Source organism: Ostrinia nubilalis, chromosome 10 (assembly GCF_963855985.1).
Source record: "Ostrinia nubilalis chromosome 10, ilOstNubi1.1, whole genome shotgun sequence".
Lineage (NCBI taxonomy): Eukaryota > Metazoa > Arthropoda > Insecta > Lepidoptera > Crambidae > Ostrinia > Ostrinia nubilalis.
This window is the reverse complement of record NC_087097.1, coordinates 15839409-15863511: the sequence shown is the minus strand read 5'-3', so window position 1 is coordinate 15863511 and position 24103 is coordinate 15839409. Positions and strand designations below refer to the sequence as shown.

At 36.5% G+C, this 24103-nt stretch overlaps 1 protein-coding gene across 8 annotated transcripts in view; it reads right to left on the bottom strand.

Moving 5' to 3' along the window:
- LOC135075351 (broad-complex core protein isoforms 1/2/3/4/5) overlaps positions 1-24103 on the bottom strand; it is a 52193-nt gene that overhangs the window by 22556 nt on the left and 5534 nt on the right. For 7 of the 8 annotated variants that reach the window (XM_063969783.1, XM_063969785.1, XM_063969789.1 and 4 more), the window contains exon 2: positions 14476-14520. The gene's annotated coding sequence lies outside the window, so the exon portion shown is untranslated. Of the gene's footprint in view, positions 1-7305; positions 7370-14475; positions 14521-24103 lie in introns of those variants that run through there. The other variant, XM_063969784.1, reaches the window with a different exon arrangement.

Genomic DNA, 24103 nt, shown 5'->3' with positions numbered 1-24103 from the left:
TAAAAAGGTTGTGTTATTTTTTGGTAAAAAAAAAAATAATTTAACATTCGGGCAGATTTTTTTTATATGAACTTGCTGGCACATAACAAAATAAAATAAACGCAAACAAAAACTTTCTTGTTTGGTTTCTAAAATAGAATAAAATTATTTTCGGACAGTGTTGTTACATAGTTCTTAACTAATTACTAATCTGATCCTACATTTTAAATAATTTTGTGTTCCACAAATATGTGACTAGTGACTACGAAGAGAGCAGAATCGAAACTAAAATAAATTTAAAACTCACTCTTTTAGATTATTTTTAAATAGAACACATTATTTGTTCATTCATTTAATTTCATGCAATTTAAAATATAATAATCATTTTTAGGTTGATAATTTCATAATAGGCATATTTATTTATCAACACCACCTGTATGCACTTTTCCTTTTAATTAGTGAATTATAATTTTATGGTATATTTTTAAATTTTAACCATTTGACGCAATAAGGAAATTTTATAAAATATTGTTTAAGTACCTACCTCTTATTTATATGGGATTGCTTGCTTTCGAGGGTTCAAGATATTAAGAGGGTCCTGATTGTATTAAAGTAATTTTCTGTCAATATAATAAATTCCAAAAACGTAATATTTGGACCATGGGTTTTAGTATGATTTTTTTCTTGACAGTAGATACGGGTATAACTTAATTCACCTTTTAATATAAATAGTTTTAATATAAAATAGACAATAAAGAAAGTTATCTTAGTAAGATACTATTTCCCATTGCGTAGGGCAAATGGTAAATACTTGGTACAGTCAGTGTCAATTATGTAGTTCGTGACACCCAAAGTTGACAACACCTTTTTCCAGTTGTAACAAAGACGTGTTGCGAACTTTTTTTTTATCCATAACGAGGTAGTTCTTGGCCTGTATCTCACCTGATGGCCTGATCATCACTTAGATGATCAGGCCGAAGGTGCAAGCGAGCTTCACCCGAAATCCTCAACCACGGAGGAACTGACTATCTTACCTCTAACTGCCGGAACACAACAATACTGATAACATTGTTGTTATGGCGACAGACTTAGGTAAAATGGTGATAGCTAGCCAGGCGGACTTGGAACAAGCCCTACCACCAACCAAACCGAACAGAAAATTCTGCCCCCACTGGGAATCGAACCCGGGACCTCCGCGTCTGAAGCAGGTGGTCTACCACTAGACCACAGAGGCGGTTAAAACTTCTTGGCTACTTTGGGTGTCATGAACTATTTGACGCTGACTGTAGGTACCTACTTACGCGCAAATAAAAATGTAAAACTATTATTTTGGAAATTTCCATTGTAGCGACACTTATGTAAGTTAACTATGCATTATTATTCACTTATTATATAAATAGAGATTAAAAAACAGGTCGCGCGATAAAAAATAATGTCTTGCATAGATATGTCAGCGTGTTTGTTTGTTGCAAATTATTGCATTGAGTTATTGCGCCCTATAAAATTATGTTTCTGTTTTTAATAATTGCCCTATTTAGAGTGAGATAGTGAGGTGACGTGATGCAACTTTTACAATAACTCACTATTTACGCTACTTTCTTGTCGGTAGCAGGAAAAAACCGATAACAAAAGAAGTTAAATTGCTACAGTTATAGGAGACTCACGACTCTCAAGGTCTACTCTGCTATTAGTTTGGTTCCCAATTTGGTTATAAGACATGGCGGATGGCGGGCTAGAATCGTTGGCAGAGATAGCCCAACATAAGTCGTGCGTGGGTATGCAATTAAATGTTTTCCTGACAAAAAGTCTAATGACAGTTTAACTTTCCCCCGAGACAAACTTGAACTTCACTGGTTGGGTTTTTATTGGCGGTCAAGCTGTAGATCCTGGCTACACAGGAGTTGCAGTGGTGGGAAAGAGAAGTGGGAATAGTCCCGTGACAAAAAGTCTTGAATCATCCGGATTAGCCGAAAAAAGAAAAAGACTGTGCTTCGGTGGACACGTTGAGCCTTTGTTGGTTTCATTTCTTTTTATCAACAGCGTGAAAGCTCTTGATTATATTAGATATATAAAATATCAGAAATCTTTTATTGTGTGAACAATTACCTAGAGATGCGCTATAATTGCAAAGAAATTTCGCGTGCGCAGATAATCTATATTAATATTATAAATGCGAAAGTAACTCTGTCTGTCTGTCGGTCTGTCGGTCTGTCTGTCTGTCTGTCTTCACGCCTAAACCACTGAACCGATTTTGATGAAATTTAGTAGAGAGATAGTTTGAGTCCCGGGAAAGGACATAGGATAGTTTTTATCCCGGTTTTTGAAACAGGGACGCGCGAGATAAAGTTTTTCTGTGACAGACAAAATTTCACGCGGGCTAAGCCGCGGTCGGAAAGTTAGTTTTTTATATAAAAATATCTGCCATATTATTTTTTGTGATATGCCCAATGGTTGGACAAGCAATCCTTAGTAACAATGAAGTTTCCCAATAAAACCAGAGCAAGGTTAGGCAGCCTTACAGCGGCCATATCTTCGAACTTGGAGTAAGTTCTGCCTTTATTTCGAGTAAGTTGCCTTTTTGAGGTTTCCCTTCGAGAAGTTCACGTTTCAGGAATTTGTTATTGTTAGGCATTGAGGCTTACCTTGGTCGATAATAAAGCTTTAAGGTCAGAAGTTCTGACGTGGATTGTGACCTACAAATTGATCCTATAATGTTCAATTATTGCAGAACCATGTTTTTTCCGTAGGGAAATGCTTTGCGCTTATCCACTGGTCGATGGGGACCGTAAAGCCGTAGAATAATATGCGAGGTTACTTTTATGGTACGCAAGAAGGAAAAACCTTAAGCTCAATTGCTTTTGTATTCTTTTTGTTGAGCTTTAACAGCTAATTCTAGTTCTATAAATAAAGTCCTAGTATCATGGTGACCGGTATCGACTGTGATCGCTATGGTAAGCAAGAAGGAAATACTAAGCTCTATTGGTTTTGTACTTTACCTAATTGTACGAAAATACTCTAGGGAGTTTAATATAAAAATTGTTGAACCGATGATAAGGATTTCAAATCACTCTGGCCCAATAGAAACAATATTAAACGTACAAAAATAAAACGTTTGATTCTTAACAAAACGTTATCATAATCTAGTCCAGATCAGTGATTTATATCTAAATGATAAGTGTTTATCACTGTATCAATTTGGGAAATAACTAACCAAAGACAATACTGGTGCTACCAGCTCGTATTACGTATCTAGCATTAATCTAGTCGTGTTACTGTAGGTAATAGATAATAAATAATATTCTTTTGTACCAGTGGACCAACGATCTGATAAAGGTAACAGGAAGGCGCTGGATGCAGGCCCCTACCAGAGTAAATACAAATGAGTAGGTCATCTTCATAGAAACGCACCGAGCGCGGTTTGTATGTGACCGCGTCAATACGTATGCGGCGCGCACGCACACACTGACAAAATTTAGCGTGGATTAGCGAGGAGTTGCGCCGGTGGGTTGCCAGGTCCAAAAACACAAAAGCCGGACTCGGTGCTTAATTTGGCCGGACATTTGACTCTAAAAGCCGGACACGCCTTTTTTGCCATGTCACGGGGGGGGGGGGGGGGGTGCAATATCATAGCTAGCTCATAACCTCATATGATCTATCAATACCGCATGTGTGCTTTTGACTGGGCGCGGCAGCCACATAAAAAGCCTAACAAAAGCCGGACAGGCCGGACAAGAGAATTTTTGGCCGGACAAGGCCCTAAGGACCTGACAAGGTCTCTGCAACGCAAGGGTGGTGTCGTGTCGTAATCGGATCCGTTCGCGGAACTTATGGTCATGGCCACACTGATATATCGTGGATTGCATAATTATTGTTGTCTTTATTGTTTTTATTATTATCATTTTTGTTCGTATATTTTATCTCAGCTTTAGTGCTGGTAAGATTAATTGTTATTATTTTTTAATTTTGTGTTGTTTTATATTATTTTGTTCATTAATATTGACTGCCTGTATGCCCCCTTTGCTGCCCTCCTATTTGCGTGTTCCCGCCGACGGACAGGCACTTTACGGAGTGCTTCTCCTTCGGCGGTTGGGCGCAGCAACGTCAAGGGACCCGCTGAAAATCAGTGTCGAGGCATTCCCACGGCGTGCCCCGATTAATGCTGAGCGGGCCCCTATTTGACAGCAGGGCACAATGTTTTTATTTTTGTAATTTGTGTAAATTTTAATGTGATGTCGCCCTTTTTGTCAAGTAAAATATTTTTATTATTTATTTATTATTATTATTTAAAAAGCCAAACATGTCCGGCTAAAGCCGGACACCTGGCAACCCTATGCGCCGGTGCGTTTCTATGAAGATTACCTACTCATTTGTATTTACTCTGCCCCTGCCAACCGTGCTATGTGGAAGTTATTGGGGAGGCCTATGTTCAGCAGTGGACGTCTTGAGGCTGAAATGATGATGATGATGAATATTCTTCTTCTGCCTCGCCTTATCCCGATATGCGGGGTCGGCTTTCCCGATCATGAGCCGCCATTTTATTCTATCTTGAACGTCTTGTTCGTAGAGTCTCAATACTTTCAAGTCCTTTTGGACATTCGTCAAAGTCAAAGTCAAAGTCAAAATTTCTTTATTTGTTTAGACTAATAAATAGTTCTTACAAATCGTCATTTTGCTCTTAAGGAGCCTCTACATGTCTCATAATCTTTTTACCCTACCAGCGCTTCGAGACCAACATTTGGCAAGTGCTGAGAAGAAGCGCCGCAACAAACTCAGTCACCACTGTCTGCCGGTTAATATAAATAAATAATATTACATGGTTAAAATAAGCTTGTTATCCTAAGTTAGATTATAATCTTCCATAATATAAAAATGAATCGCAAAATGTGTTGGTAAGCGAATAACTCAACAACGCCTGGACCAATTTTACCAATTCTTTTTTTTATATTCGTTGAAGTGCAATGATGGTTTTTACGACGAGAAAAAAATCAAATAATTTCCGGGAAAACTCCGTGCAAAGCCGCGGGCGGAAAGCTAGTTTCAAATAAAAACAAAAGTATTACGAAAAAGCGTCTAACACCACAGGTAGTGTCAAAAGCTTTTATCTTAAGTTAAAAATAACTCATTTTCTTTGAACACGGAGTACAATTGAGAAGTCTTAGGGTGGGCGGGTGTTATGACGTCACGCCATTGTTGATGGTGTTACTTCCTTGTTTCCCTATAGTTTTCCCTAAAAAGAGATGTTATGACGTAACTCTACTTTTGTGTTACACAAGACTCTACTCTTAATTGTGTAAAACCTTATTTATTATTTTTTATGGACATTAGATACTGAGTTAGGTACTTATCTAAACTTTATGGCATAGGTTTGCAAAAGTACCTAGTTTTTATTTTTCTATCAATAAGGGTATGTTTTAGTTTGGCTTGCCTAATTAAACACTCGTAATAATGAATTAAACTGAAGATTTTATTCGTTAGGTAAAAGAGAACAGAATTTACGAACCCTGTGTACGAAAATCGTGCCCGATGTTCTTGTGAAATACGTTATAAACCCTTTTTTTTACCGTTACTACAAAGATATCCGACTTAGGCCCGATTCGACCAAAATTTTATCCGAGAATAACTCCTGGTATAACCAGTACTTATTATTATTCTGTGGTATAACTGGCACATTGATAGTTTCTGTATGGGAAATATGTCAAAATGTCGAATAACTGACGATTTATTCTGAGATTAATATTTACTCTTGTTTGGTTGAATCCACCCTTAATGGGCCCCCATAGTGAAGTGCATGGTAGGCTTCAATATGAATTAGATGTTTAGCTATTAGGTTTTGATAGATTATGTATTTTAAGCTAGTAAAAAATGGAGACCGCGTACCGGAAAATGCAGCGTGAGACGTCCACCTACAAGGTCGACCGACGACATCGTAAAGGTAGCAGGGAAGCGCTGGACGCAGGCCGCTACCAATCGATCAACATGGAAAGCATTGGGGGAGGCCTATGTTCAGCAGTGGACGTCCTATGGCTGAAATGATGATGATGATGAAAGTATCTTGGCCTATATTTGGCGTGTACATCAGAAAGTTGTCGAATAATGTGTGCGATAATACAGCTATCAGATATTGCAGTGGCTTTGTTATCAGGCGTCGTAAATCCTTGGGCGTTTGGCTACTGAATGCAGTTTGATGTGGTATAAATATATCTCTTAATATCAAATTTAAAGCTCTTAAAATTCTATTCAGTCTCTCTTTTTCTTAAATATCTGACTTATATCAATTGAGCGTCATAAAACAGATTTATGCGGTCGAATTAATAAATTGATTTCAATAAATAATATAATGTGAACAGTCTTTATGTCCGTACACGTTTTAGCACGTTTCTTCCCGCGGCTTTACCTGGGAGTTGTGTAGTAAAATAAACAAAAATGTATTTATGATATTTTATCCCCTTATTCACCCCCTTCAAGTTTATTGGCGAACTTAGCTTATATCAGTTTTCGATCGATTTGTCTCTTTTAAAAACTCATCGTCATTCGTCATTGGTTCAACGGTTTAAGTGTGAAATCGTTTTTATGCGTCATAAACACTCAGACACATTCTATGGCATACATGCTTGTCACATTGAATATCCTATAACGCCTCTATGTATAGCAACTCTTCTAAGAAACCCGCGGATCTCTATTCGAAATCACTTTCGTGAATGGGTCAACCTCTACAACCGTGCCATAGTGCTAATCGGCCGCCGTAACCCGACCTGCTATTGTCTCTCACTATTACACCCGCGAACACAAGTAGACCACATGTGATCCCTATTATTATCACACTAAGGACTTACATAACCTGCCCACTGTTCTGCCTCGCAACTAGTACAGGCAGCAGCAAACAGAATATGGTCCTTAGGTGTAGAGAAATAAGGATGTTTAGGGTGTATGAGTGGTAGACTGTACATCGGCCAGTGTGGTATTGTCTACGATTTGTTTTCAAACTCGACCTACACTTAGAAAGGTGATGGAAGATCAACAGCATGCAAACTTTTTAGAGATTTTGCGCACTATTTCTTGCCTGCCAGGATCGCGAATAGAGTTGAGTACTCGTGAGAAGTTTTGCAATTTTTTTTTAATAATGGCACTGGCTACCCTTATGCAAGCCACAGAGAAAAAAGTAACTTTTATTCCGAACAAAAAAGAAAATTCAAGGCCGGTTACAGTTTTTCTTTTTTTTTTACACAACTTTAAGAACTATGTCTCAGTAGCTAAGCAATCCAGATTTACATCTAATATGACAAGGGTTTATCTATATATGTAATCTATTAATGAAATTAAACTCACCACGGTGGTTAACGTCGTTCAATCCATACGAACGCATCAATTTCCAAACGTTGAATAAATAATTCCCAAAAACGTACAAAATCGGTTATCACACATGCACGGAGCGCCTGCACTGATAATGCAACTAATACCAACTAATCATAGTTTCTAAATTGTTATCAAAGATAAAAATATTCGTTGTATCGCCAAATTTCGCATGTACAAATAGCGCTAGATAAAACCTGCATATATTATATAATTTTATCTTTTTCACTCAAGATAAAATGCCATTCAACACGCATTCGCGTCCTATATACGGTGACATGTTGACTGTTGTGGATATGTTAAATATGGGTTATAAAATATAAATTCGCTAACTCTACATTTATCGTAAGTAATCGATATCTTTAAGGATATAAATAGTACCAAAATTAGCATTGAATACGATTCTATTACAGTATCAAACACCTTAAAATAACCAAGCTTGGCGTCAAGCAAATCACAAAACATACAAAAATATCTTACCCTATTAGAAACCAAGTATGGTTAAAGGGGAATACATAATTTTAGATTATGACACTGGCAACATTCCGAAAATCTTTCACAATAAAAAACAACAGACCACGATAACCAAAAAAGTCTATTACATTTCGTGTTTTGTATTTTTAAACAACTGAATTGATACGAATACACCTAAGTTAGAAACGTGGAAATGCTTCTGCTATGAGCTCTCCATGTATACTAGATTTTGCGCATTTCTAACACAACAAAAGATATTTGCACAAGTGAACACACTCGTATTAGAGCCTATCCATGAATTATAGAAAAAGAGTAAATAAAACATAAATTCTAGAACCTTCATTTTTTACGATCAAAACGCTAGCTCCCAAAATTGTCTGTTAAACTTTACATAACCGTGGAGTCCATAGATACAAACCATAGATTAAGGGTCCATAGACAAAGGGTTGGGTGTCGCCAATGCGAGGCGTTAAATGGTAAAAAAATCTTTAGAACCGACGACACAGATAAATGTTGTAATTGAAACGAGCAAAGCAGCCATTTTGCACGTATTAGACCGTTTGCACAGCTGTGCAGTCCAAGGATATCGATTTTGGCTAGCTAGATCTTTTTAAGGCCGACGTATTTCTTGGTTACGCGATAATGTATTAAAACAACGATTGGTGGATAGGAAAATTCGCGCTTCAAACATAAATAAATAGTAATTATCATCATCAGCTCATTTAGTCTCCGCTGTAGGAGGATGACCCTCTTTAATTGGCCATAAGGCATATGGAGAATTTGCGCAGCGTGCTATGGAGAGGGCTATGCTCGGTGTTTCTTTACGAGATCGAATCAGAAATGAGGAGATCCGTAAACGAACTAAAGTCGCTGACATAGCCCGACGGATTAGCAAGCTGAAGTGGCAATGGGCAGGGCACATACAGACAGCAAGGTTCTGGAGTGGAGTCCGCGTACCGGAAAACGCAGCGTGGGACGTCCACCCACAAGGTGGACCGACGACCTGATAAAGGTAGCAGGAAGGCGCTGGATGCAGGCCGCTACCAACCGTGCGATGCGGAAGTCATTGGGGAAGGCCTATGTTCAGCAGTGGACGTCCTGTGGCTGAAATGATGATGATGATGATGGAGAATTTGGTACACACTCTCCACGCTGGTCAGGTCGGTTGGGGAGGTAAAAAAGAGTAACCTACTTCTGCGTTGCAAAGAACCTGAGTGTCCGAAAATTGGAATCGATGTCATTAATGGGGTAGGCGTGCATTCGTTTTATTACGAAGTGTTTAGTAAGCAGGCACTTACCTTTCAAACGATCGATTTTCATTGAAAGTCGTTCAATAAAGCAGTGCATCTCAATCGCACTGATGATTGTTATGGTTATAAAGAATGTTCTTTACGTAATTATTATTTTAAGAAATGAAATAAGCCGCATATTTTATTACCAACCTAATATTTTTCTCTAATAAGGAACATAAAATATCAAAAAAGAATATTTCGACGAAACAGTTTTGAACTTGGGCCATACAACACGGTGCTTTTCACGAACTGAACGCTCGTGGGGATTTGTTCTGCGGCTCACGTGTAATGGTTTTATTCGCGCCCATAGACAAGGGTGCCATTGACTAGTCATCCATAGACAAAATAGAATAGGTGGATGACGTGTGTGTTAAGTTTTCATGAAAACTTAAAATGAGGCAAATATTTTTTTTGGTTGGATATATAATTTGATCTGAAAGTTGGATATTGTATTAGTAAGGATTTGTAGATATTTTTTTAAGAATATTTCCCTAACTTAAATTTTTTCATAACAAATGAATAGCGATGTGCTCATACAGTTAATTTTAGAAGAAAAATACACGTTTACAAATGAACCGTATATTTTATCATTTTAAATACGCGCCCATATCGGGTCTAAGTAGGATTTAAAATAACAAATATTAGATACACTCCAAGCTATGACATTGTGATACAGTTATCGCGTTTTTTAGTCATTTATTTTTATCTGAGTCCTAGGCCAGTTATCTTATCACTGAAACCTAGTGTGGAGTAATGAAATAATCAATCATGTGTGTGACAATTTTTGGGTCCCAATATTTGACGGTTATTTAAGATTTTTTAGTAAAATCTACCAACTTGTACCCGTGGATTCGTTCACTTGGATTAACATAATATGCACATAGCTAGTAGAGCTGATGGCCGTTGGGGCAGAAAAGTTCTCGAGTGGCGACCACGGGCCTGAAGACGTACCGTGGACAGGCCTCCTACTAGGTGAATCAACGATCTGATGAAGGTCGCTGGAAGAACCTGGATGCGGGCAGCACAGGACCGGTCGTTATGGAAATCTTTGGGGAAAGCCTTTGTCCAGCAGTGGAGGTCATTTGGCTGAAACGAACGAACGAATATAATATGACCTCCAGGAAGTAGTAGGAAGGCGCTGGATGCAGGCCGCTACCAAACGGGTGATGTGGAAAGTCCTGAAATGATGATCACCTCTAGCTAGAAGCATTCGGAACCATGTTACCTTGTGAAATGGTAAAGGAATTATTCAAATTGGTGATGAAGTTCCGGAAATTACCTGACATAAATGAAACTTACAAAAACTGCTCTCTTTTTTATTACACAAGTAATAAATGATAACATTTTATGAATGTTAGCTATCTCTGGAATGACTAGCCAAATAGATAGACAACTCATCCTTTTTATCTATCTTTTATTGCTGCTGGACCATTTTTATTAAAATTGGCGGTTTAGCTGTCATCATCATCATTGCAGCCACAGGAGGTACACTGTTACAACCGTTACTGTACACGACATATGACTCCTACAATGATTTACACATCGCCCGGTTGGTAGCGGCCTGCATCCAGCGCCTTCCTACTACTTCCTGGAGGTCATATATTCGTTTCAGCCAAATGAGGTCCACTGTTGGACAAAGGCTTTCCTCAAAGATTTCCTCTGTCCTGCGCTGCCCGCATCCAGGTTCCTGCATCCAGCGCCTTCTTTGTAACTTTATGTGGCTTGGCTACACATTCTGACTATATGTACATTCTGACTCTACATAAATAGCTTCTAGTGTGAGAATGACAGGTGGACATTGTCCTTGTTATACGTTATGTTTGGTACTACTTAGCTTAGATTGTAAAAAGAACTAAGTGCAAAATGTAGAGCAACCTACATTTAGAGATTATACAGTCTCTACCAAACAGAGCATCCGGAACACACCTTGCGAAAGTGACTGAGTACACATTGAATATTTGGATATAATATGTAATGAAGACATAAAACGCAATTGTATTAATAATGATCTCATGGCCAATTGTTTCTGCGCAACAAGTCACCTGCAGAATTTGCAAAAGTAAATTGTGTCAATTATTCAAAATAATAATGGAGTCTTTAAATACAGAACTTCATGGTCCGGGACTATTCCCACCTCTGGTTCCCACCACTGCAACTCCTGTGTAGCCAGGATCTACAGCTTGACCGCCATAAAAACCCAACCAATGAAGGTCAAGTTAGTCCCGGGGGAAAGTTGAACTGTCATTGGACCCGCAACGAAATTAATCAGAAGAACATAGAAGGAGTTCGAAATTAGAACTTCATGGACCGCTGTCTTTCGAAATATTATTTATTCAAATTCAAATAGTTTATTCAGTACATAGACCCTTACTAGGGCACTTATACACGTCCCAAATATAGCTTGCCCTACTACCACTTCGGGACAACATATGGGCTGGTGCTGAGAAGAAGTGGCGGAAGAAACTCAGTCACCAGCCTCTTTTTCAATAATATACAGTAATTATAAATTGCTTAAATGACACGCAATAAGTGCGTGTAATCATATTGTAATAGCTGACTACCGGATGAACGGAATTTTTGTATGGTCGAAAGGGGGCGCGTCTCAAATAAGTTTGGGAACTAATGTCATAGAGTAATGTTTGTGAATACGTTCGTTAGTCTAAGTCATAAGTGTCTACTAATTTAGTTGATTCGCATAATAGGCTAGTCTAGAACCTACGTGATCTATCTCATGTAGTTTTAAAGTATGTCATATATTGCAAATTAAGTAGTGCATTATTTATATCAGTAGTTTCAATGACGTGGAAGTTATTAATCAAATTGTTGGTAGGTATTATTGCTTCATGCCTCAGATAATAATTATAAAATACAATAGAGTAGCGAATGTATTTTTTTTATTTTTTTACTTTCACTTTGGGAGTTAGGCACTTGGGCCTATGATATAGGAAAAGTGACCATGAAAAATGAGTAAGTATTTAATACTGAAAATTGATTCATTCAAACCTAATTATTTGGTCCAAACATAGCCAATCAACCAATCTCAGTTTATCTTCGGTTCTTTTTCTCATAATGCTAGCAAACAAAACAGTACAAGCAAAATTTCAGTCACTCGGAAAGTTTTTTTAGTGACGCTGCTTCACGTCACTTGTTCTTCCATCTGATGGAAACAGAAAACATGGCAATAAACATCATACTGGCATATTCATCAGTATATTTCCCACCTGCAAGTTCTTTCAGTTCGTACCTTGTTTAGGAGATCCTAAAAAATCCTGGCTGAAAGATTTTAGCCGTTTCAGGTCTTTGGATGATACTATTTGATAATGGGTACACTGTGGCAGTGTCTTCTTCTCCTCCAATAGGGAAATTCTGGTTTGGAGTCCACCTCCAGGTTCAAGGGGTTTCTTTAATGCCCAAGTGACTAGTTAAATAATTTTTTGGAAAAAATCTGTGGTTGAGGATTCCGGGTGAAGCTCGCCTGATCATCACTTACCATCAGGTGAGATACAGGCCAAGAGCTTCCTCGTTGTGGATAGAAAAAAAAATAGGAATCTTGTTGCTAAGTGGGTTAATTGGCTAAAGGTTATTTAGAAAAAAACTGATTTTCAGCAACAAGCAGATAATATAGTTTACATATTACATAACAATATCGATAAAATTTCCGAGCAAATATCTCGCAATTCGGGTGCATAAACACGATAGAGTGCAGCTGGATTTTGCCGATAGGCGCCCGTGTGTTCAGCATTATCTCAAAAGTCTAAAAATTAGACTTACTCAACTTAGTGTCAGGCTATCAGTGCGACCTGGCTATCGCTGTTCGTTAGCGATTTTTAATGGTTTTGTTATTATAATGATCTACGATCTAAACGCGTGAGGTTTGTAGGTGACCTTACAGTATTTGCGAATGTATTTGCCTAAATCTTAATCTTATTTTGTTTTATGTTTATATAACAATAAGCTCGCTGTAAGTGTCGTCAGAAGTTGACCTCATGAAACAAACTAAGTACATTGTTCGTAATAAACTAAAAATAATAGTAACACTCACAAAACTCATTTTATTTTTGCAACTAGAGCACTTTTACACGTCCCAGTACTTATTTTGGCCCAATTAAATTACCAAGAACAATTTTTTTAATGACATGTGTGCTTACCATGAGTTTACGTTAGGTGAGCTCGCTAGCGAATACGTCAAAAAATTATATGAAGATTTTATTTCTTGAAAGTAGCCGTTAGGGGCGCTGCACAATATGTCATACATTTAAATGTCATTTTTTTACGCAGTCGCTAGCGAGCACACCTAACGTAAACTCATGGTAAGCACACTGATCAACACACGTCTCTCATGCCCGTAACAGTAGTGTATAGGCAAAATACAGCGCCATCTACTTTCAGGGCAGGTAGCTTCGACAGGCGAGTCGTTGCATACTTCTTAGCGAAAAATATAATACTGTTTATATTTAAAACCTTTTGATTTATTTTAATTCTGAGCTATCCCTCAAGTTTTTGCAATCTCATTTTCTTTTCTCACGTTCTTTTTTAATTATTTGGAATCGACAGCTTTATCGACAATTTACATGTTACAGAGTAGTTTAATACTTTATTACATAACTCTAGCCAATTACAGTCTCACAGCTAATATCACTTATTTTATTTATTGTTGCAATGAGAGATAGGGTTATACCCATTTTTATTGTTTCTATTTTAATTATTGTACCTAATTATTAATTGTATCTTATGACTGTATGTTGAAATAAATGACTTATTATTATTATATTATGTTTGTACGCTTTGGAGCTCACGGGTCAAAAGTGGCCCGGTCCTTTATAAGGCTTGCGTGGGGATACAGATCCAACACGTAGAGGCCGTTTTAAGCGCAAAATAATCGACAAAAGTGAAAGTGGTGCACATGCTGGATCTAGTCTCTGACTATATCATGGGATGTAGCCAGAGACCATCCCCAGCCTGTGCACAGGAGCTATTACAGTTATTGGAGAATGGACTAGGGTTATGGATGAAGGATGGAGGGACTGGTTACTGGGCTATGGATGGAGACTACGGGTCACCTGCCTGGTTCATAGTCTCGGACTGAAAAAATGGCAGGCGGTGACTAGCCAGCGACTAAATGGCCCCCCCCTGGCGTCATGGGTCGTATAGACCGGACTGAGGGGCAACATTGGCGTCTGCCAGCTCAGGGGTGTAGAGAGGTGTGCTGCGCTTTCTCCGAGGTTACTCGCGGCGTTATGCCCTTTAACACTTCCACCCCTGGAGCATATAGCTCTAGCGACTCCACTCTGGCCGGCCGGTTAAGGCAAGCCAGAGGTGAAAGTCCTGCAGACCCTCTCGGATATTATTATTATTAAGATTTTGTGTGGTAGGTACGTACCTTGGTAATCTCTACGGTCTGCTTATCGTTCCCCTTTTGTGTGATCTGAAAAGATAATATTATTTTAGTATTATATCCTACTTAATTAAAGTGAAATTTCCTGCTTAATTTAATTACCAAAAACTTATTAATAGGCTTATTTTCATAATCACAGGGAAACAATGTTATTCCTACGAGGAAGTACGGAAGTACGATTAATTAGGGGAAACACTTGACGCACAGACTGACAAACTAGAAATTATTATTACAGTTTGAAACCTGGATGGGATTCTAGTGCGAAGTTTTGTGTTATGGTCTCGAGTTCGATTTTCAGTAACATCTTATACCAATATCAATTGCCTTCCCCTTTTGATTATTCTAAACGTTGTATGGAAGAGATTGCTTCAGAGCGTTAGACCGAATAAATTGTATTTTTTGTGGAAATTCTGGGTCCAACTGGGACGTCATTTGGATGAAACAACCGAATGAACGATAATCTGAAAGAACCTATGTTGTTAATTTTCATCTTCTTAGGTCGGTGGTTAATTTAATAAGCATTCTGAGATTTTGACTATTTGTAGTGTTTGTTATATTGCACTTATGACCTTTGAAATATACAAAAATACCCATAATATTGATTAAATTGGGTTCATATTCATGAAAAAGTCGAATTTTTCAACTGAAATTTCATGATATTTGTAATTAGCATTAAAAACGTAAAATTGGACACTAATGGCAATCAAATTAAAGCTAAATTACTTAGTTACTATATCATTAAGTTACTAAGTAACCTGTGTGTTACTTGACGTAAATAAAGCCCGTACCCTCGCTCGCGATCGGCCTACATTCACCAAGTACCTAACCGTACTACGGGAAACTACGTTATATGTAAAAACATTATTTCCGTAAACATATAGCGAGTGACCTGACCAATCGGGGCAAAGGTCATACGTGGCTCGACCAATAGCAGCGCCGCTTCAGGAATTCCAACTATGTTGGCTCGTTTGGGAGTGAAAGTTCGACCAATAGCGAGGCGCTCGGAGTTGTAGTGGTGACATATATGGGACGTATGTAACGAGCATGAATGGGCCTCGCATTGTTTTAGTGTGTTTTGGGTTAAATCTAAGGGTGTTATGATTTCAAACCTCCTTCTTGTTGCTAAGTGGTTCATATTATATGCGAATAAAGATCTATCTTTTGTAGGTGCGTAATGCGTATATGTGAATAGAGACAGGCTTTTGTTTAAGATTATTTTAACGTATGAACTCGAATTAGACACGACACATAATTACGTTATCATCACGAATCAATCAACTGACTTATGATATGATCTGTTAAAAAAAATATGTTACTGTATAAATAGTTTTAAAATTATTATCTCATTAATAATCTTAGAAGATTTCATTTTTATGTATTTTTGATTTCCAAAGTAAAGGCTTATTTACACGTATTAAGTTTTAAATTGCATGCTTACTAACTTTTGTGGTTACATGGTAGGTAATTAATTACTTAAAATTAAGTTGAATTTTAGTTACTTAACAACTTAATAAATTGTAACACGTGTAATTAGCCTTTAAGTAAGCTCTTCTCATTAATTTCATAACTTATTTAATCATTGAAAATACTTAAATTATTTCTACTTTAATTATTCTATAACTTAATTACACTTTTTTTGTAAGTTCCTTAATTTCTCAAATCCACATTGGTCACCCATCCGCAAGCTGACCAAACCAAGGGTTGCTTAACCTTTAATACCAAGTTCAACGTGCTGACACCACCGAGCCACAGTCGCCTCGAGAAAACGTTTAAAAATAGGGCTCGCTTAACGCAATCTAATGTAGTTTATTGAACTGTACGTACTTAGTAGTATATTATATAAAATGCATAACACTCGTAGATAAGGATTCTTATTTCTTCCTGATGTTTTTCTATGCGGTTTTTGACCCGGGCGTTCACTCTGCACATGACTCTGTTTATTGTATGAGTAAAAGTGTTCTTTGTTAGAAAAACTAATAAAATGCAAGATTCATAGCCTTAACGTGATGAAATTTGGTATTGAAGTTTGTAAACCCTTGAATTTTCTTACATTAATCATCATCAAAAAGAAGAGGGTAGGTATATTTCACACTTTAATACGAGCATCCCAAAAGGACATACGAAAATGTTTCACAAATAAGACCTTTAACCATAGCTGGGCACCGTTAATCAAATAGTTAACTTCGTTAATCGTTAAACCGTTAATAAAAAAATTAACTTCGTTAAACGTTAAAACGTTACATTTCACAAGACTTAACGCAAGTTAACGTTAATCGTTAATCCGTTAACCTTAACACATGATAATAAAACGAAAAAAATAATTGTATGCAAGGTTCAAATAATTTCGAAAGCTTGTATCGCGCATGGAATTTATTCCTCTTTTTTAGGGTTCCGTTCCGTAGTCCTGACAAGGAACCCTTATAGTTTCGATATGTCTGTCTGTCTGTCCGAGGTTTTGCTTGGAAACTATTGGCACTAGGGAGTTGTAGAGATATGAATATTAATAACGCCGACAAAACGGTACAATAAAATTTTGAAAAAAAAATTTTTTTTGGGTAGCTCCTGCCTGTAAAGTAGGGATGATTTTTTTTTCATCTTCAACCCCATCGTGTGGGGTATCGTTGGATAGGTCTTTTAAAATGGCTTAGGGGTTCCTAAGACTTTTTTTCCATTTAGGGATCTGTTTGCAAATTATTAAATTTTAAAGTGCCAATTTTTGTTCGAGTAGGGCGTCCCCCCTCTAAAAACTAAACTGTTGGCTTGAAAAATCTGGTAAAATTCGTGATAATACTGCTATTCATGAACTTTAAGGAAAACTATAGCGGTTAAGATACAGCAATTACTTTGAGAGTAATAGTCATTTAACTCATGTATTACAACACTCACTCTTTTCTACCTCTACAAATTGTATTTTGCAAAAGGACATAGCTTTTTGTTTACCGTTTGGAAAGATGCGAGACATTCTCAACACAAGTATCTCCAATTACTTACTGGGAAGCCTCCGCACAAATATTGTATAAAACTTTTTGTCAATAAACAATTTTTAATTTTTTTAATAAGAAGAACGGTCATCTGTGACCCAGGCCCGACAGAAACGAGACATACCTCAGTTTTTTTGTCATGTCTTAATTAGTTAAATTATATATTTTTTATATTCGAAATCTATGTATAACACCAAAATATTACCCTTTGTTTTTGTTTAGGCGTTATACAAAAACTAATACAAAATGCCTATTTATCACCAAAATTGGTAAATGTATGTACCTAAATGTCTATTACAGCTGCTATGGAATGTATCTAGGTGACCTGGAGATACAGCCGGATTATACAGGGTGGAAAAAATAATAAGTTACAAAATCCAAAAATTCAATGTTACCAGCTTCCATAATCTGTACCCTATTAATGGTACCATTTGAAAGAGCTCGTGAAGCACTTTCAGAATCAGTAACTAGTTTTTCGATATCTTGTATAGTTTAGAAATAATCGAGTGAGATCACTTATCGTTCCATATGTATAACCACCCTGTATAATCCGGTTGTATCTCCAGGTCGTCTAGATACATTCCATAGCAGCTGTAATAGATATTTAGGTACATACATTTACCAATTTTGGTGATAAATAAGCATTTTGTATTAGTTTTTGTATAACGCCTAAACAAAAACAAAGGGTAATATTTTGGTGTTATACATAGATTTCGAATATAAAAAATATATAATTTAACTAATTAAGACATGACAAAAAAACTGAGGTATGTCTCGTTTCTGTCGGGTCTGGGTTTTTTTTGTATGGGGCGTGACCGTTCTTCTTTCTTAACTAGTGAAAATTCCTTAGAAGAAAACATGAAAAGTGACTGTAGATGAAGTAATTGCTTGCTTCTGAAGTATACTGTGGTAACGACGGACCACTACGGAACCCTACACTGAGCGTGGCACGACACGCACTTAGCCATTTTTTTTTGTTTGCGCTACAAGCTTTCGAAATTATTTGAACCTTGCATAAGTACAATTATTTTTTTCGTTTTATTACAACTGCATTTCTTTCTCTTTCTTCAAGCTTGTTTTTAAAAAAGTTATAATTTTATTTTACACTTTTTAGTAGTATCTCAATCTCAGAGCCTTGGTTCAATTACAATACAATTTAGCACCAAAGTGCTCGAAAAGACAAATCCAGCAAACCCAAACTCAATAAGTTTCCATCGTTTCGTTTAGGAATACCTATGGCCACCTCATGACTCCATCATCAGACCAAATTTCAGCTCAATCGGTTGAGGAAAACTAGTCTTAAAGAGTGGTCCCACACATACTAACAAAAGTGATTGGTTACAAAGAGGATTCCGTCAACTGGGACCGCAATTAACTGGGACCGCGGTCCCAGTCGACGGATGAGTAAAAATTAAATAATTTTCTTCCGGCGACTGGGACCACTCATGGATTTTAGTACTGTACCAATTTTAGATTGAATAATATTTTCTTTTAAGTTATCTATGAGTGGTCCCAGTCGCCGGAAGAAAATTAATTTTTTTTATGGATCCGGCGACTGGGACCGCGGTCCTAGTTAATTGCGGTCCCAGTCGCCGGAAGCCTCGTTACAAAAACTGTTGTTTTGGGTTCTGGAAGTTCAGAAAACCCGAACGTACTTGTCAGAACGCGTTTTTCTAGCGTTTTTCAGCGTGCTTTTGGTAAATAGTAGGTACTGGATTAACGATTAACGGACTTAGGATAATTTAACGGAAGTTAACGAGTCCGTTAACATTTTTTAAAGTTAACTTAAAAGTTAATCCGTTAATAGAAATGTTAACTTCGTTAATTAACGATTAACGGATTAACGAGTTAATGCCCAGCTATGCCTTTAACCCCATATTCACAAACGATCCTTGCTTAAGTGAAGCAACAAATCGAACGCACAGGGTTGACTAGAGCTCTGATTGGTTCGTGTGTCATCCTATTCGTCCACGCGCACTGTGAGACCTCATAGTAAGTGAATACGGGCGTTAGTTTACAAGTCTAAGATTTGTGAAAAGTTGTCTGAAAAACATGAAACATGATTGGAGAAGTCAAAAAACCTAGTTGATGTTTGTGAGCGCAGGCAAATATGTAAGTATGCCAAATATTAAAGCGCTTGAAGCCGGTGATAAGCGGTGCAGCGGAGGGATGTGCAACTGCAGCCGGGTTTTATCGAGTCGATAGTTTTGTTGCTCAGAAATATGTTTTTTTTTTAAACTTTATTAGACGCGATATATCAGTGTACTAAAGGCACGATTAATGCAATATAACCCTGTCTTCTAGTCAGCTTTTGCTTTCAGAAAGCGTATATTTTTCCTACTAGCAAATATCATGGTGTTTCGTTCGGCGTTTTGTTGAATTGTCAACTTAGTTAATTAAAAAAAGGGATTTACATTAGTTTAAAAATAGTAGGCGCATTATGTATATGAATAAAGACCACGTTAAAAATGGACATTGAGTTAGTCCTTAATAAATGTTATTTAACTGAAATTCTACTAAATTATTTCTAGTAAAATAATCTAATCGAATTTTTACATTTACGGGAAAGTCCTATTTGTTTCTGCATTGGGTTTTCCTCTAAAATAGGTCTGAAAATATGGCTATATGGAGGAAAACCAGTACCTACAAACCTATTGTAAAGAGAAAGGAAATAGTTTAATAATTTGTACATTTGCAAAGATAACACTCACACAATCGTATTATGCTAATATTAATATTACATTTTAAGCTATCATGCTATGTTTCAGTTTTGCAGTTATCGTGGATTTAATTTAAAAATAGTTGGAGAAAGTTTTATCATATCGATAGATATGAGTCGTGTGCCATCACTAGCATAGGGCAGGGCTGGTAGTTATCAAGTTGCAAGATATTGCGAATATAAAATATCATTAGATAAGGTGTGCCGAATTATTTCAGATTAGCACGTGAAGTTAGAATACTAGCTTTGTTGTATCGGCCTAGATAAGTATAGAAAAATGTTCAATTTAGTTGTAGTTTTGCGATATTTTTTGCTTTTTCGATTTCAGATTTGATACCCGTAGATTTTTCAAGATACTAGAAAATACTGCTTTTATCTTGAATTGGATAAGATTAGGTTTTTTATAGCTTGTCTACTGTATATTAATTTGATAACTTTATCGTAATTGTATTTATGTATTTGTCTCACTCTCCTTTTATTTTTCCTAAAATCAAGATGGTCTTCATCCCTGTATAGATAAGCTAGAAGTCGTTGTGTATGAATTATTTTTTTTAGTCCATTTTAGAACAAACGACTAGATACAGTCAGCATCAATAGTTCTTGACACCTTAAGTGGCCAATAAGTTGACAAACCTTATTTCAATTGTAACAAAAGACTTTTTGGCTATTTTGGGTGTCACAAACTATTTGACGCTAACTGTTTAAGAGAATAATCAAAATAATATTGCCAAGTATAGGAAACTCATATGTAGCCATCATAATATGAACCAAATAGGCACGACCTAGACATAGATCTAAAGCCACGTGCAAACATAGATGTTTTTGCAACTATCATAGTTTCGGCCATTAGATTAGCGAATGTAGGTAGACTGATAAGTATTTGAAACATTTGTTAGATTGACCACGTGTGCGAATGATAAACATGTTTACTAATACCTATTATCTTGAAATAATGTTAGAGTTTTGCAGTCGCGATGATAAAAAATAAATTTTAGCGGAACGCTGTAGAGTGTAGCTATGTTTGTAAGAGAAAGGTAGGTAATGAGATTTTTGTCAACAGCACATTAGACTATCTTTTCATTTTTATTGCAAAATCGCCTCTATAATAACTACATAAGGTGCCACAATGTTTACTTTGATATGCCGTCGTCTCTACAACTCTATTCTATTCGCATACATCGCTATTCTTTGTTCTATTAACGAACTATTAAGAATATATCTTTATTTTCATAAGGGCTTTCACGGTAGCAGGTTTTTTCAGACATTTTTTGAAGTTTTTATCACGACTTCTATGACAATAGCAACCTATGATGTCAATATATTATTGACGTGACTAACTATGTATGTATTGCTTACAAAGCAGATTTTTCAGTTAGCTGAAAACTGATTGGGTCTCAGGGCAAAAGTTACGTGTATTTTCAGATTTTTGCCCTGAAATAACTTAGCTCAATGGTGTCAACTTAATTTGTTTGGTATAGCATAGTGATAGGTGACATCGTGTCATATTTATTTGTTAGACATCCTACGGACGCGCGCGCCGGTTTGTAAAAACAGCGCGCGGGAAGCCACTTGTTTATGTTTGGATTCTATACTATTCGGTTATCTAAATAGTTAATAATTGTACTTACTTTTGTTTATTCTAAAAGCTTAACCTAAATAATATTAAGATTAATCATTCTGTACTTATAACTTTTGTACTAACTATTGTTCTGAAATCTTCAGTCTTTGTAGAATTTTCACGTTTCCTCGTTTTTATTCAAATTGTTCATTTTTTTATTTGTGAAGCTCTATATTTTTGAGCAAGTGTATGTTATCGATTTTTAAGGGTGATACCTAAAATAAGATTTTAGGTGGTTTTTGTAGAGTTAATATGGGCCAAATGTGTTTTCAGCGCGTACATTCTCATAAAATCTGAACAAAATCTGGATAAGTCTTACGTTTGAAATACATCTAGTTTATTTACGAGTTCAAAACTATTGTTAACCTAATATTGTCTTGCTTAATCAATATTCCATCTCGAGTGAACAAAACTCTGACCTCGATGAACAATTAGACAATATAAACAATGGTTGAACAAAACGCTGATGGTGGTGGCTCGTTTACCAGAATCAGTTGCGAATACTGTGTGAATGGATACAGCTTACACATCTTTCTGATTAGTGTTACTTAATTGACATGGCGTGGTTGGACTGGCCGCACACTTGCGACTGTGATGAGTAATAGTCGCAAAAATGTGATTAGTCTTGGAAGCGGCCGTTAACTTAAACAGTTAATATTTATTTTGATTTTTTTTTTTATTGAATTTTACTGAATTTCAGTGGGCATTACTGAATAGCAGACTGCGGTCTGCGGTTGTGGTCATAGTCTCTGAGACCAGGATGTTAGGATGATGCATAGTACACGTAGGTATTTACCGGGTTGGTACACACTACGTTATTTCTTTATCTGTATATTGAAACACAAATATTACAAATACTTATTTATTAATTTACGAGTAAGTCATAATTAAGTTTTCTACTTTTTTATTTTATTGACAATTTTAATAGTATACATAAGCCAATATAAATATGAATGACAGATATAACTCTTCTCCACGCCGGTAAAATTTTATCTCTTTCAAGAAACCATGAAATAATGTAACACACTTATGTAATAGTCGCAAGTGTGCGCGTGCGCAACTCAAACCAACGCATCTAGTCTTATTAGAAAAATAGACTCGGTAATTGTATGAAATAGGAATTCCTAGAATTAGTAAAAGACCACACTGGTGGTAGGAAATGTCGACGGCAACAAATATTGGAATCCAGATCGTAAACATAATGGTTATGACTAATGAGATTTAATGTGTAAACACATTTTTACGAATTCCAATTTGCTGTGACTTCGCGGAAAAAATACTGGAATACTTAGTTATTTTTTAGAATTAACTAATTCTTACACAAGAATAAGGCCAAAATGTCATCATATTCCGTTCGTCAATAATATTATTATTTTTTCAGAAAAAAACTATCCATGTATTGTTTCGACTGAACATCCTACTTAAATGTATGATGTGTAAAGACTTTATTACTTTTCGTACTTACATTTTTAAACTTTAAAGTGCTCTATTTTTTTCAATATGACACATTTTATTCGAAATATTTTCTGGACAGTAAATTACTAATATTTATGGGACCTATAAATAACTTTCATTTTATTTTATAACTAGGCCTTACATATTTTCATAGTATTTTTTAGAATTTCAAGTCAAAAATTACAAAAAAAAAATCTACTACGTACCTAATCTAACTGCATACAAATAACTATTGTATGCTCAATATGAGCAATCGGTTGTAACGAATTCTATGCCTATAACACCTGCAAACGTACACAGTACAATAAATAAAATTCTATTCTATTATTAAAATAGTCCCCGTCTAATATATTCCACCTAATAATAATCCTGAAAATGACCAGCAAAGTGATAAAGCGTCCGTGGTTCTTGCCTATCCTGCCCGTGACTCAGGACGTCTAGCCGTGATAACGCACTACTAAACTGTCTGGTTGGTCTACAGTCGCTAGCAGAAGTGCTATGATTATTGTTTGATTTTTTTTTAATGCAGAACAAGGCAGGCTTGACCGTAACCGCACCTGACCTTTTGAATATAGAAATGATGTACCAATGTATGCAGGGTGGCATTCTATGCCAGTTAACCACAGGTCGAACAGAGAGAATAAAGTGGTTGCTAAAAGGCATACTAAGATGCTTTTTGTAAAGGCAACAAAAGACAGCAGCTTGGTGTCGGCGACTTTATTAAAAAAAAAATCATGTTGACGACATAAACTCTCTGTAATTTAGGAAAACATATCAAAAGTCGACGATTCCCGTCGGTGGGTCGGCGGGTTTGGTGTACTGCATAACATAGCTACTGTA